Source organism: Epinephelus lanceolatus, chromosome 2 (assembly GCF_041903045.1).
Source record: "Epinephelus lanceolatus isolate andai-2023 chromosome 2, ASM4190304v1, whole genome shotgun sequence".
NCBI lineage: Eukaryota > Metazoa > Chordata > Actinopteri > Perciformes > Serranidae > Epinephelus > Epinephelus lanceolatus.
The window spans coordinates 44,805,931-44,815,906 of record NC_135735.1 but is presented as its reverse complement, the minus strand read 5'-3'; the positions used below and the strand labels follow the sequence as shown (position 1 = coordinate 44,815,906).

At 41.7% G+C, this 9,976-nt stretch overlaps 1 protein-coding gene across 5 annotated transcripts in view; it reads left to right on the top strand.

Annotated features, from left to right (window-relative positions):
* The first annotated feature begins 7,960 nt into the window (after nt 1-7,960).
* znf536 (zinc finger protein 536) overlaps nt 7,961-9,976 on the top strand; it is a 279,521-nt gene continuing 277,505 nt past the window's right edge. For 2 of the 5 annotated variants that reach the window (XM_078161901.1, XM_033617187.2), the window contains exon 1: nt 7,961-8,464. The gene's annotated coding sequence lies outside the window, so the exon portion shown is untranslated. Of the gene's footprint in view, nt 8,465-8,569; nt 9,232-9,976 lie in introns of those variants that run through there. The other 3 variants (XM_078161904.1, XM_033617195.2, XM_033617203.2) reach the window with 2 other exon arrangements.

The following is a 9,976-nucleotide window of genomic DNA, read 5'->3' as shown; positions in this document are numbered from 1 at the left end:
TTGGAATATTACCAGCCACTTAAGGTAAGTGTTTCCATTTTTCAAATAGCTTGCTGCTTTGTGACTAGCGTGCGCAGCGCAATGATTACAAAAACGAATCCTGTGAAGTGACTGTTGTATAATGAGCCAGTGTTGGAGCGATAACAAAACTAACGTAACATGACATTTGGTTTTGGGGTAACTATTACTATTACTGAAATTTTATCAGTAAGTAGTTACACTGCTCGTTACTGGAAAAAGTAATATTATTACCATAATGTGTTACTGCCCAATACTGATTATTTATGGTATTCATAATTATTAGGGCAAAAGAATGCCATTTATGATAATTAACAAATGATGCGCGAGCCAACCAACAACCTGCAGGACCCAGGCTGGGTTGGTTTCACGTAAGCTTACTAGAACGTATCCCGGATTTGGGCAGGTCATAAAGTGGCAAAGCAGCATTTTGAGTAAGTTATTAATAACTTAGAAATTCCAACTTTTACCTTGTCTTCCTCTCTCTCTGTCTCTGTGTCTCTGTCCCTTTCTCTCTCTCTCTCTCAAACATACACGTCTTGGAGAGCACCTTGGCACTCAGTCCCTGTCTCAGTCCTGACAATTATGGTACTATAATGCATAAAGTTGGCAATTTGAAGGTCAGGTTTGGGTGGTTGATTAACCAAATAGTTAGATTTGGTGGGCCAAATTAGGGTATTAGTGAATTAATAATCTCTATAAACACACATCTGCATATATGCAGAATATGTAAGCAATGGGACAAGACTTTAGTATTGAAAGCATTCGAGTTCCTGTTTGTAGTTCATTTGTAGTCCAAGTAGTACTAACCAATAACATTTGAGCAGACTTTGGTCGTAAGCAGGTAGCCTAACAGCCTATGTAGGGAGACCAGATCCTAACAAACTGAGTGTGGGGAGAAGAGTGTGTTTGTGTGGGACATGTTGAGCTTACAGGTAGTCTAAAATATTTGATGTAATGTGTCGCTCCACGTCATATCCCCCTGCTCTGGCAATTTTGCAAAAACCTCTCTCAGAATCACCTTCCACCCCCTTCACCTAGTTATTAGTAGTTTCCTAGTCTTTGCTGTGACTACATTTATTTTTCTTTGTGGTACCTTCCATCGCAATTTTCCAGTTGACTAACTTTCCAGTAGACTAATGCAGTCTAGATGTAGTGTATACGACAGTGACAGGTTCACCTGCACTTGACCCTCATGTGGGTAGTTTGATTGACTTCAAACACAGACCTGTGATGACAACCTTCCCTGCTTTCTTCATAGCCATTGGATAGAGGCCAGATTTTAGAAAAGTGTCTGTCCTGCAGTGGTTTAAATTTTGAAAAATAGAGCCAATCAAAAAAGCCAATATGTGGGACACGGGAAAAGGGATAAAAATGCTGTGCAATCACTGGTCACCTGGTCACCCTAAGTCAGTGTGGAGAGCAAAAGAAGCGGAACGCTTTGCCCAAAATGACAGACAACAATACTTAAGCATCTCAGCTGAAAGTATCCAGTTCACGAAGCAGATGTGTCAGAAACATTAATTTCAGCCACCCTCCAGGCTGCCAGCACCTGAAACTCCCCGCTTATGCCAACACATTCTCACTCAAACCTCGTCACATACTGACGTTTGGTGGTGGACTTTCTACCTCCACATATGACGTGCAAGCTGTACCTTGGGTATGTCGGTTGTTAACGTTTTGGGACCCCGTGTCAAATTCTGCCTGTTACTGTACATGCTACAAAACAGATTTCCGTTTTCACAGGAAATGTACCGTTTGCACACGGTCTTTTTGAAAATAAACGCACTATGTTGGTACAGCACCGCAATTTTTTTTTTTAACTTAAACAACAAACACACATGGTTACATTTTGCCAACACTCGCATATGGCACATGGTTTGGTTAAGGAAAAAAATAACAGGGTTTGACTTTACAATCTTGTGGGAAGTGAACACCGACCTCCCAGGTGAAAGTTGCAACCACCTGCCCACCCTGATTGGCCTTCTGCTACCTCAACTTTCGTTGTTGTCCTGCCACATTTCCTCCTGATGGTGCTCTGCGCCATGAAATAATAACAGCAACTGGCCATGTATCATGCTGACGTGAAAAGATGGCTTTTTATTCTGACGCTGGAAGTCACTGACCAAGTGGTGGGTTTTGACGACTTCAGAGTGAGACCTGGTTGCTCATCCGCTGGCAAAACTCCATTGGGCAACATGAAACTGGGAGGCCCCTGGATGAGCGGGGTGAGCCCCGGGCAGTACAGAGGAAAGCCAAACACCATTCATCGGCACAAACTGCCCACACTGTAGTGACACAAAGCTGGCTGAAATTCAGCAGTTTCCCTAAAAATGTAGAATGTAAATCAGTATGGTGTCAGGTTAGGCTTTTGCAATCTGCAGTATTTTAGATTCTTTTCATTTTCTTGGGCAAAACGTACCTAACTTATATACAACCACAGAAAACAAACCCCCCCCCCCAAAAAAAAAAACAAAAAAACGCAGCTATTAATTTGTAAAAGCCTGAGCTTTATATATGTTATTACGATGGTCACACACACACACACACACACACACACACCCCTACAATTCTCCCCTCACAGCGATGCATAAAATACCCCAATAAATCAATAAATCACATGGTGTAACAATTGGAGCCAAATTATTGTTGCAATTTAAGCTATAAAAATTTAGATTTTTCTAAAAAGCAAACTGTTTAGTTGTTCATTAAAGAGATTGTCTTGTTTTCTCTTTTGTATATTCACTATTGCTCTTTAATTGAGCAATGCGGCCTTATCAGAATCCATTGGCTAATGATTCTAGCCTGACGCAGCGATGTATGGTGTCGGCATGGTTTGTGAACAACAACAAGTGTCGTACACGATTATCCATCGTTTCACCTTGTGTAGTGTGTCATAGGACACGACAACCGTCGCCACGTCTGGGACGCCTCACGACATTCTAACAGAAAGTGCAGCATGTTTGATTTTATTTTTGTCGACGACAAAAATAAACAGAACGATCTGCTGCTGTAGACAACTGTATATCAACAGCACCCCAGCCTTTTTGACATTTCCTCTAAAGACGTTACCACAGCAGATTAAAAAGGGGGTGAAACAGCAGAGGCACTTTGTCAGCCCGGTGAGTGCTGCTATTAGCATCAGGCTAGCAAAGAATGTTTTTATTTTAGAATGGAGACGGGAATAGAGTAAGAAAATTTAAAAATAGTGGCTTGTACTTACCACAGCTGCAGAGGCTACCAGCTTCATTTGAAACAGACTACATTATAAACGTGTCGTTATTTACTATTCCCTCTGTATTTTGATATTTTTACTTTTGATCAGCTCCCGTTTGCCTTGATAAAGTTAATGCATTGTGCCGTCATTTCAAACTCAACACTTCCTGTATCTGTTTCAAATTAAAAGCCCATTATAACTTCAATTGAGAGAATCCCTTCGTTTTCTAAATAGGCTTTTATTGTGAAACATTTGCAGGAACTTGTTGTGGAGGATTCAGTGACGTGTATGTTTGCGTACGGTACTTAAATTGTAGCTCCTGCCATCTAGTGGCAGTTTTAACATTACAACAACAACAACATGTCGGCTGGCACATGAACAGACACAATGACTGAAATAATAGTAATAATAATAAAAATAGGACAAGAATAACCCGATGACACCACACACGTCGTGAAAGATGACCGGGGATGATTGGTGTGGACCATTGCGTCGTCTGTCATGTCTGTCGGCCAAGTCATGGCACGATTTTATGACTCCACAATCGCCTAATGTGACATAGTGACTGTCAGAACAGACAGAAATGTTGTGTAGTGTGAACCAGGCATTAGGTGCTGTCCTAATTGTCAACTCCTGGCTGTCATTAAGAAAGGAATCCATCATCAATAAGTTTGGTATTATGCACTTCTGGCACTGATTGCCTTCTCTTTTCAGGTGCACAAAATAGCAACATGCATTCACACACATACATGTATGTAATGATTAGCCCCAGTTTTTGTCCCCCAAGTGCTACATACAAGATTCTGAAAAACGAAAACCTGGTGATCTATGATAAATGCAGATCAGTGGGTTATACTAACTGCAGCTCTGAAGGTATTTCCAAACATCTAAGTAAAGATATACAAACACATGCGTGCAATAAACACACAGCAGTTCCTTTTCCCTCAGCCATGGACAAAAAACAATTCAAATCAGTATCAGAACATGGATATTGTAGACATACTATGCCAATCATTGTTCTTAATCAATTAGAGTCAGATGTTTTCATTTAGAAATATTTTATTTCTGCTCTGGGCAGACGTTGATTCATATGATTTAAATTAAAATCACACTGGTTATAAGTCAAAGGCAGTATACTTCCTGCTCCTCCGCATTCATCAAGCCCAGACAAGTTTGATCTTGAGTATACGCTCTGTCCTGGCAAATAAAGAAATACAGTGCTTCCTGAAGAATCACAGATTTGTCTGTGACGAAATCTCCAGGCTGGGCTGTAAATATTTGCCTGTGCTGTATTTGTGTGAGCGTTTCATTAACGATCCGAGCTGACAAACATGCACACTCATTGACCCCAGTCATCAAGGGAGAGCCTGAGACAGTAGTGTGTATTTAGTGTGTATTTGTTGAAAACCTAAATGCCTCACATGAGGGATTGATGTCACCAATAGAGGAGACGACTGCAGTGGAAATGAATCTGGTGTGGTAAACGTTTTCCATCGCCAGCGCTCCTGGCTCTTATTTAAGGCCCTGTCAGAACTTGAAAGTGTAATTGATACAAATTCTAAAGTTTAATTTTTAAAGTTTACAGTCACAGAGGGTTCAGAGCTTCGGATTGTTTAAAATTGCACTCACTCCCTTTTCATTAAAGCAGGATAGTCTGAAAACATTTGTTCATCAAAGGGTTGCTACAAATTAGACTTTGAGAAACTCAATTTGAAGTAAAGAAAAGCATTTCTTTTCCTCTGGGGGAAGCCAAAGTCTCCGCTGTGTTTGCATTTAAATATAAACTGGGCATAATATCTGGCTTTAAAGATGCATGCAGTCATACAGACACAAACACAGAGGCACACACTAACTTGCCATATGCACATGCTCACCCCCAACTACATCATTTGGTAGTTCCCCCTAAACTGTTACAGACAACAGCATGAAAAGCTTGCTATCATGTTGCACCCATGCTCTTAGATTGTTTCGTCTACTTGCTAATAGTCGAAATTAGCAATAAGGCCTCCAGAGACACTGAGGAACAGGCGGGCGTGTTGTAAATCTGGGTCTAGTGAGGGGGAAAGAGACACAGAGAGTCAGATAGAGATGGCCAGAGCAGTGGAATAACATCTTAATCTATCTGAGAAGTGAACAGTGGCCGGTCTGTTTTTGGAGCACGCTGTCTTGGATGACTCCCAAGCAGAGGGGCAGGGAGCAGAGCCATCTTCAGCTGCTAGTCACTAACATGGCAGTAATAAGGCAGTGATGACCCTCCCAGGACTGGCGGCCAACACTCCCTCTCTGCCTCCCATCCCTTCAGCACAAACACACACACACAAACACAGGCCGTGGACTTGAACAGATACGCAGTACGGCACCAAATCTCCGTCTCTCTCTTTCTGATATATTAACTTCCCTGCCTACTTACCAATTCCCATTCATTTTGAATAAAACTTAATAGCATGCTGAAAAGCCCAATCAGTAGGTTAAAATGTGGGTCACTACTACAACTGCTGCATTTATGTGCTGCGCTGTATAGACTCAGATTTGAAAAACATTAAAATGTGTGACATTAATTTACCCACTGAAGTATAATCAATAAGAGCAAAGTGTGGGACTATTCATTTATAAGCCTTAATGCAAATGGAGAAGTAAAACAGTTCTCAGGGCTAACAGAAATGAATCTGATGCTGTTGCACCTGTTGCAAATTACTGTCAGACCTTTTCCTGTGTGTCTTTACAATGTCCATCGCTTGCATACAGTACTCTGAAATCAAAAATTCATAAATGTGCTTCTCGCAATTAGGTTTAGCAGCCTAAAGGACTTTAGAACTTAGATTAAGTTTTATGAACATGTTAAATGGCAGATAAAGCTGCACACTCGCCTGTGAACACAAATAAATATCATTCATTTGTATAATACCAATGCTGAAAATCATTCAAATCCCCTTAGTTAATATACAGGTGGGTTCAATCCCCTATCAGTGATCAGTAGAAGGCAACAGGAACCACTGCTTTACATTTTCACAAAATGCATTTATATTTGCTTTAATATCCTTATGCAGCTTAAATTAGTTTCATACTCGGCATACAATTAATTTAAGCCACTGAGAGCCATGTCAGCCCATACAATACAGCTGGCAAACACTTTTGCGTGGCTACTTACAAATATATGGTGGTGTGCATGTGAGAGTACAACCCTCGGTGCTATGTATTGTTAGAAATTTGCATGCTTAAGTCCATATGGCAACTTCCTTTTGACCTGCTTTCCCATCCCCGATGCATTGTCAGGGCTGTCAGCCGATAAAGAATCACTTGACTTGCTATAACAAGTTCAAAAGGAGCTGATGACGCGCTGTTGATCCATGGAGAATCGGCAAAAGGAACACCCCTACTGCTTGCTGCTATCACTCCCATAGAGATAGCCATATTATTGATGGGGAATGGTTATGCTAATTTCTTTAGGGGAGGGAAACTTTTTTTTTATTTTATTTTGGAAAATGCTCAAAAAAAAGAAGGAAAGAAAAAAAGAATTTCATACACATCAAACTGAATTCCATATAACCATTTAAAGGAGCAGCATGAGAATCTGATTTTCATAGTGCATAATGAATGTGGAGTATCTTTTAAAGAGGAAGACATGTTTTGTCTGGGAAGGGGAAGAAAGCAGATATTTAGGCTATCTATTAATGTCTCAGAGAACACACACAGGCACACACATGCACACAGCTGCACACAGTTGCACACACACTCACCAGTGTGAAAATCTTCAAAAAGACATAAATATTATTAATATAAGTGACAATAAAAAGAGTCAGATAATAGTAAGTCATCTTATTATTAATATTCCTGATAATTATTACATGTGCAAAGAGGTACAAAAATAAGTCAATATTTTCTCTGACCAGCAGTTTTTGATGAAAAACTTTTATATACAGACTGCAATACATCCCTAAATGTGATTATAATAATAATAATAATAATAATAATAATAATAATAATAATAATAATTCTATTTGATTATGTTCACCCACAGATGGAGTGTCATGTGCTCTCTGTCTGAGTGACCATTTACATGTGTGTATCTCCCTCTCCCTCTCTCCCTCTGACACATACAGCATGGCACAAGCGGAGAGAGGATGATGAGGGCGGGTGTGTGTGCGTGTGTGTGTGTGTGTTTGGGGAGGGTGGTGATGGTGGTGGGGGTGGTGATGGTGGTGGGGGTGGGAGTCGTTACGCACAGGGCTGCTATGAATATGACCCCGAGATATTCCATTGTGGGCCCATGTCCGGTTCTGAGGACATTTGATAGCATCTCAGTCAGTGGCATTAATGTGTCTCTCGGTTCGACATTTTGAATAATCGGGGCTGTCTGCCGTCATCCTGCCACTAGCTGTCAGCAGCACCGTCTGTCTGTCTTATCACACTCCTCTACTCATGCGCTTACATTATAGAAAACAAGCTGTCCTTGCAAGAGAGCACTTGATACTTTTTTTATTATTACCAAACCGTTCCCATAATTACCCCATAATCATTATATAATCCCATAACAAAGCCTCTATTGAAGTCCTGTCTTTTGTCAACGCTGGGACACTGAATCTATAATTGCATTATTCGGTCTCTTCCACCCCCCTATAGAAGCATAATATATCAAAACCATTCCGCAAGAGAGCTTTTAGTTGCAAGAAACAGTTCGGCCTATGCGGGACGTCTTCTTGTCGTGTGGTTTTTTTTACGCGTCGCAAAAAAGTTGTGCCAACTTCAAGTTTAGGGGTCCTGCTGGAAATATCCCCCCAAAAAAACAAAAAGTATTTGCTTCTTTTGTAGAGTGGTCGCTTTTAAAATCCTTCAGAGAGGTGTGTAGAAATGCATTCATTCACAAATTGGAGCAGTCGCATTATTGATATATCATATTTTCAAATAATTATGTTCATTCCCTATTGCGCTCCCAGGCAGTAAGAATAAATCGTCAATACATTGAGAGAGAGGGGGAAAAAAGGCAAAAGCGAGTCCCTGAGGAGCGGTTTTGCGTTTGTATGCATGGGGATTGGCAACACAACGGGGCTTATTTACATTAAATACGCCACAAGGTTACAGTGCAGATAGATGAGCGTCATTTTTATCACTCATTACTTCTCTTAAGCGGTGACTGACGCTCAGGACGCACAGGAGGCAACACTCATTTATCCTGGAGTTCTTTTAAGGCGAGGAGAAGAGGAAAAAGACTCGAAACAGTTCACTTGAAAGGTAAGGAATTCCACTTTTTGGAGTAATTTGTGACCTGGGTGTCTTTACACGGAGGGGTTGTTATCCAAGTCCATTTTTTAACGCACGGTGCCTAAGCGGCGAGGCAGGCTGTGTGTGAATGGTTATGTACAGGGGGCAGATTTTTAAATAAAAGAGTGTTTGTGGACAGTTCAAGGTCAGAAACAAACTAAGGTGGTCGGGAATCGGCTTTTTCTCTTGCCACGCTGCCATAGGAAATGTAATGATGAGGGGATTATTTCTTTAAACGAGCTTCTGTGCATCAGCTGCTTTTTATCCCCGTCAACGGCGAATACCGCAAGACCCGGGCTGTATCCAGCCAGTCGGCTCTGCTTTCTACAATGGAGTGCCTTTTTAACGGTACAATGCATTTCACCTACCAGATAGGGGGAGTCCAAGCTGAAAGATGAAGGGAATATGCTGATGCCTGGCGATCGGCATCAATGCAAACGTTTACCTTTAGCGGACAGCGACAGAGAGGGGCAGAAAGGCAAGAAGAGAGACAAGTAATAAAGCCGTATTTTACATTTCAAACTCAGGATGCGCGGCAGGGAGCAGTTGTAGGGACAGGGATCGAGGAGTGGACAGTCTTTAACAGGTCCGAAGCGCACTTTTCAACACCCCCGTCATCCGACAAGAATATGATCCGGTCAAATCATATGGACATGCCTCATTATTCAATGAACACTATCTCTCACAACGCATCGTTTACGCGCAGGAGTTAGCCGGCGCTTCGCCAAATTTAAAAGGTAAGAAGAAGTGTGTGGAGCTTATAGTACACGACTTGGGGTTTTGCTGGGGGCTTGAAGTGTATTACTCGCTGGGAAGTCAGTTTTTGGGAGGATTGGGGTTGTTTGTGCGGGTGCATCACAACGGGGGCCCCTGATGTCTCCCCAATCATGATTAGAAAATAACAGTGCAATTATCCGGAGCAAGTGACGATCGTAAAAAAAAACTGCAACAAAATAACAGCTGGGACCAAGACATGGACTGCGATGCTCGACACCTTGAAACTCAACGCGGAGCAAAACACATTTTTTTATTCCAGCAGAAAATACATTATTATAAGTTTTCTTTACGGTTGCATGTTTTACTCCGTTAACACCGCGTATGCGTAAAAGGCGTTCGGGCGCACGGCTTTGCAATATTGCGCATACAGATCAGCGATACAGTGTGAGACTTTTAGAAAAGTCCAGCCGTGTTCCCGGTAAGAGTGTGCACCAAAAACTTTCTACCGATACCCTCACTTGTGCTGAAAGAGTGCACGAGGGCGATTCAAGTTTACCGGCGCGTTTGCCACCATGTGTCAAAACTTGTGAGATGGAAGAAGAGCCGGTGAGACCTGCCATTTTGTGCAGTGATCGACCTCTCTTATGAATAAGCAGCCCCTGCATTATGCTTTGAGGAGACGTTACGATGGTATTCAGACGAGGGGGGTAAACACTCATCTTAGCAGCGGGGAAATTGACATTTTTTGGGGACCTGAGTCGCTCT